This window comes from Meles meles, unplaced genomic scaffold (genome assembly GCF_922984935.1).
Source record: "Meles meles unplaced genomic scaffold, mMelMel3.1 paternal haplotype, whole genome shotgun sequence".
Lineage (NCBI taxonomy): Eukaryota > Metazoa > Chordata > Mammalia > Carnivora > Mustelidae > Meles > Meles meles.
Window position 1 is genome coordinate 106,132 of NW_025721244.1, and position 6,243 is coordinate 112,374.

The window sequence follows — 6,243 nt, forward strand, 5'->3', positions numbered from 1 at the left end:
AAGCATCCATTTCTTCTAGGTCACTTAACTTATTGGCATATAGCTATTGATAATAATTTCTGATAATAGTTTCTATTTCCTTGGTGTTAGTCATGATCTCTCCCCTTTCATTCATAATTTTATTAATTTGGGTCCTTTCTCTTTTCTTTTGGCTATAAGTCTGACCAGTGGTTTATTGAACTTATTAATTCTTTCAAAGAACCAGCTTCTAGATTCATTGGTGTGTTCTGTTGTGTTTCTGGTTTCTAATTCATTGATTTCTGCTCTAATCTTAATTATTTCCTTTTTCATGCATGGGTTAGGCTTAATGTACAGAGTTGAAATTATTGCACAACCCAAACAATATGCACCTCTTTTATAGGGACTTTAAGGTTGTAGGCCTCTTCTTCTGGGACTGGAACTGGTAATGCCATTACTAAGGCAACCCTGTTTAGGCAGAGTTGAACAGGCTCAGCGAAAACTGGTTTTAAGGGGCTTTTGTTCTCTGCCAGTTTTCCCTGGCAACTTTCTGCATCTTTCCAAGAGTCAGAGCAGAAGTGACCATATCCAAACTTCTGTCTCAAAACAGAGAAATCGCATTCTGTTCTCCAGTGAACTCTGTAGGCCACACTGTTTCTGTTTTTGTTTGTGCTGCTAAAAGGGGCAACATCCTAGTTTGTACACCCCACAGTACCACTCCCAGTGCTCACTTCCAAGTCCAGACAAGTCTCTGCCCTTTGTGCTTCTAAAACTGCCAGCCACCCCCTGTTTGCTTGTGTGCCCCCGCGGCTCCAGATTTAGTCTGGGGGCTGCCCTAAAGTCCTTTCCCCACCGCTAGCTAATGGGTCTTTGTGCCTGGTCCCCAGAGGGGAGGCTTTTGTGCTCCAGAGGTGCAGGATCCTGGAGGCTCCTTCTCCCTTCCATTTATCTTCCAATATTTGCCCTCAAAACCATGGCTCCCTGCTTCATACCTCAAAACCAACCACCAGAGATATTCTGTTTATAGAGATCTGGATATATCTTCTTACATCTCAGGCTGATTCTGTGGGTGTTCAGAGTGGGCTGGCAGATATCCAACTCAATTCAGAGGACTGGTTGAATTAGGGTCTCCTACTCTACAATCTTTGTCCCCTCTCCCACAATGTGACTTTGAAAAGTTAAGCATTTATATGATAAATTTCTATATGGACAAAAAATGATGCTAATGGTATAAGCTAGACATAGTTGACACCGAGCACAATCCTGTGAAGTAGACATAACATGCTTAATATAAAATTTTTCTCTATATACATTTTTCCTGTGTGATTGTTCTCACCCTATCACTGCTGCACTGTCCTAACCTCATGTCCCACAAGGCACAGAGTCCACGGTCAATCATGAGAGAAAGGCAAACACAAGAACTACTCCCCTCAACATACCCCAAGTGCCTCCATCTCTACCATTTCCTCCTCTTATATATAGATCCTCTGCATCCTAATAGATGCACAATAAAGGCTACCTCTACGAACAATGGAATAACTCAAACTTACTGCACTATCCTCTGTGATCTGTAAAGATCTTTTTAAAGATAGGATTTTACACATCTATAAGCATAATAAAAAATATGAACAGCCTATTGAAATTAACACTTGGGAGATACATATTGACATCAGGAGAATAAATGGGGCAATTACTTTATGCAAGTGATATAAAACTAAAGGCTCTGTGGAATCAGAACAAATTTATTATTTTTTCCCCTTTGATGTCCAAAAGTAGTTCAGATCCTCTCTAAGAGGCCAGCCCTTGCCAATTACCCTGATGTCTCCAATATAGATGAGAGATAACTCTTACATAGCTTTCATTTAAAATTTTAGCTACCTTCTTTTGACTCTGAAAACTAGACTTTTGTGGGGGGCACAATTTTCTCAAGTGTCTAGGGACCAAAACAGATCAAATTATTTCCCAATCAACCTTTCCTATCCCTATCCAGAATTCCTACTTTCTCTCAACTAATAGGTTAGCTATAAAAGCAAGTGTTGATTCTAATATCCATGTGAGTCACTGTACTGCCTAAAGAGGTCAGAAAAATATAAAGAAGTGAGAGAAGACAAGAGGAGATGCTTCTTGGCCATAGCAGAAAGCTGGCACTTTGGAGAGCTGAAGGACCTAATATATAGCACACTGCAGATGAGCAGTGAGTTAAGTCAAAAGCCAGTTATCTAGACAACTTTCACTCTGCATTTTGGGGTCTTCCCACCATTAATGTATCTATAGCTGCCTCCCTCCACCCTGTTTCTAGCTTGAATGATCTCAGGAGAGTCAGCTTGTATTCGAAGAATGGCGTCTATTAGACTAGCCAGGTAGCATCCATGTCCTGACGTGTCATTTCCCAGTGTGTATTCTGAGAACAAGTTTCTCAAGATGCTCAGGTGAAAAATTATCCAAACCTCCTGGAAAACTGTACACTTTGTCCCTTCTTAAGATTCACAATGAATATTTACATTTTCCCGACTGGTTTGACCTTGGGACCTATTTATTAAGTGCTTTTTGTTACTATAACAAACATCTTATATTCTATAGAACATCTTCTGGAAAGAGTTGAGTTTATGCATTTGAAATCTTCTTATTAATATCTATGTTTTAGGTAACTCCACAAAGTGGTGAAGTGGACTTTCTGAATTTATTAGCCCCAACAGTTTAGAATTTATTTCTTCTGCTCTACCTTTCTGAATGAAAGGAGTGCTGTTTTCACCATAGACACAGTGTTCACTGCTGAAATATACCCCTGAAATGTATACTCTGTTGTCTTTCTCAGTGCCGGCACTCTGAAGATCTACCCTACCCTCTTTCCTTAGCCAGCTAACTTCCACTCATCTTTTAAGACCATTCGGTCATCACTTCTTTTGGGTCCTGTAGGATGTCTCACCTTCTCTACTTCCCACCAGCCCTAAACTCTCTCCTCCCCCAGGATGGATCAAGTGTCCCTCATCCACACTTATCTTCAGCATTCAGCAAATAAAGGTAAATAGATACTTCTTTATTACTTGCTTGGTGCTTAGAACTTGAAGGTAATTCAACAAATGCTTGGGAATAAATCTCCAACTAATATATTTGCTCTTGAAGGACAAGTAATATTTTACTCATATTTCTTATTCTAGCACCATGCAAGAAGTTAGTAGCTATCCAATAAATATAACAGTTTCAAAAATACATTTTGTGTATATTCTATACATATCCAGCTGCTCACATCTGCACAAGAGTCAAAATATTAACTTTCTGGATAAATTAATTTATATATTAATACAAAAGGATTGGGATAGGGAAAGGTGAATCTTCTAGTATAATAAGTGAATTTGAGAAAATATGAAATGTTCATCCTCCTGACATTGTTCCACTTTTGCTAATTAGTTTGAAAGAAATTTTTGATATGAAGTAGGAGAGGGGGAAGGAGAACATTTTTCTAGCCACTGTCCTCTGCTTTAGACCTGGATTAGGCTTCTGCTAAAGCTATAATACCAAGAAGGCCAACCTGTGTGCCAAAGGGCCTCTAAACTTAAACACTGTGAGGTTCTATATGCTGTCTAAGCATTTCCAGCACTCTGGATAGCTGCATTTTTTTGTCCACATTTTCCAAGTAGAATTTGTACTATGTCCTGCCTATGCAGAGGCCAACCTAGGGGACTGCAGGCAAATTAATTCACAAAGAGCACTAAAAATTGCTACACAAGGCAATTTGATTGTTTCATCGCTCATGTGAATTTGAAGTGTCCATTTGAGAGACACAATTATAATTAACCTTAAAACAGGACTCTAGAGGCCTCCAGATCTGAGTCGAGGAAAACCATATAGTACTGAGGTTGAGAGAACAATCACACAGCATAAGCTCAGTCACTCACCAGCTGTGTGATTTGCAAGAAGGTCCTCAGCTTCACTAAGCATGTATTTCCCAGTCTGAAAATTGGTCATTTGTGGCTAAAATTGATTGGAATGGTATAGAAGTCTTCAGACACTTATTTCTACAGAACCATCTCCCCTCTCCCATAATTTGAGCAGTAGAGGATGGAGGTGTGCAGATTGTTGCTTTCTCGCCATGGAGCTCAAATTAAGGTATCCAGCAACCCATGAAATTCAAAAGCATTGTATCTAAAAGAACTGCTAAACTTAAGTTTAAAGAACTGACAGGAGCCTATTGGGCCAGCCAGCACTAGCTGCAAGTCAATCATTTACCACCAGCTGGGTGAAACTTCAGACGGTGGACTATTTTTCCCAGGGTACTTCTCCCTTCACCTGTTCTTCCTTTCTTTTGCATGTTTATGGGAGAGGGGAGATGGTTCTATAGAAATAAATGCAATAAAAGTATTTAATAGGGAAGCACTTACTGTCTTATTTTCTGAGTTGCTTTTAAGTGTTGAATTAGTTCTCATTTGCATTTGTCTTAGAGAACGCTAGCCATCACTTTCTTGAGCTGGTTTTATAACAATAGTATTAATATCAACAAACTACAATTTACTATTGTCTAAAGACTTCTATACCATTCTAATTAATTTTAGCCACAAATGACCAGTTCAAAACTAATATTTGGCTTTTAAAGGGTTCATAGTGTCCACAGTATAAATACTCAATTCCCTTTTCTTTAAATTCTTAATGATTAATCTCAAAATAATGCCACAATTTAACTAGGATTACAATGCTATAACAAAATGTTCTTTTGCATAAGACAAAAATTATTCACATTTATAAAGCAGAAAGTAAAATAACTTTCATCATATTTTCATTTTTCATTGACAGTTTTACCCAGTTCCTGTAGAGTAGATTCTTCTTGGAGTCTGAGAACTCACCATGTTCATTTCAGTATCTTCAGCATGAGTCAGGGGCATAAGTCTTCTATTTTTTCTTTTAGTCAACAATCCATGGTGTTCCATGTCCATATTATTCAGCATATATTAGGAGGGTCCAGGTGCTGGATGTGGTGCCATTACCTCAGGGAGGGAACCGAGAAGGGTCTTCATTTATTCCTTCTCTAATATTCTCCTTTATGTAGAAAGGAGTTTTTAGGGCACCTGGGTAGTACACTTGGTTAAGTGTCCAACTCTTGTGATCAGGCTCAGGTCCTGAGAGTCATGAGACTGAGCCCTGTGTCAGGTCCTGCGTTCTTCATAGAGTCTGCTTAAAACTCTCTCTCCCTCTCCCTCTGCCCTCCTTGCTGCTCTGTCTCTCTCTCTCTCTCTTTCTCTCAAATAAGTAGATAAATCTTTACCACAAAAATGTTTCTGACCTATATCATTTTCCTCCTCTCTGAAGAACTTCTCTTAACATTTCTTGCTTGGCAGAACTACTGGCAACAAATTCCCTTAATTTTTATTTGTTTCAGAAAATTTTTATTTCTTGTTTACTTTTGAAGGATAATTTTGCTGGAAATAGATTTTTAGGTTGGTGGTTTTTTCATGCTTTCTTGCATGGTTTCTGAAGAGAAGTCTGATGTAATTCTTATTCTTGTCCCTCTGTATGTAGGCATTCTTCCTCACCCCCAGCTTCATTCAAGATTTTCTCTTTGTCTTTGATTTTATGAAGTTTGAATAAAATATGCCTAAATGTAGATTTTTTAATATTTGCCTACTTAGTGTTCTCCAGGTTTCCTGGATCTATGGATTGGTGTATGTCATTTATTTTGGAAACTTCTCAGCCATTCCTTTAAGTATTTTTTCTGTTCCTTTCCTTCTTCTCTTTTTGGTATTCTCATTACCCATTGTGTTCTACATTTTTTAATCGTTCCACAATTCATGAATACTCTGTTCTGTTTCTTTCACTATTTTTTTCTCTTTGCTTTTTAATTTGGGAAATTTCTATTGATGTATCTTTGAGTTCACTGATTCTTTTCCTGGCTATGTCTAGTCCAATTATGAGCCCCTCAAATTTATTTTGCATTTCTGTAACAGTGTTTCTGATTTCTGCTGTTTTCTTTGGATTCTCTTTCAGAGAGTTTATCTCTCCACTTACGTTACTTACTTATATTTGCATGTTGTCCACTTTTCCCCATGAAGCTCTTATTTTATTAATTATAGCTAATTTAAATTTCCAGTTTGAAAATTCCAAAATCTCTGCCATATCTGAGTCTGGTTCTGACAGCTCTATCTGTTTAGGCTGTGTTTTTTTGTTTTATGTTTTGTTGTTGTTGTTGTTGTTGTTTCTTTGTTTGTTTTTAGCATGACTTTTAAATTTTTGTTGAAACCTGGACACAATGTTCTCAGGAAAAGGATCTATGTGAATAAGCCGTGAGCAGAAGTT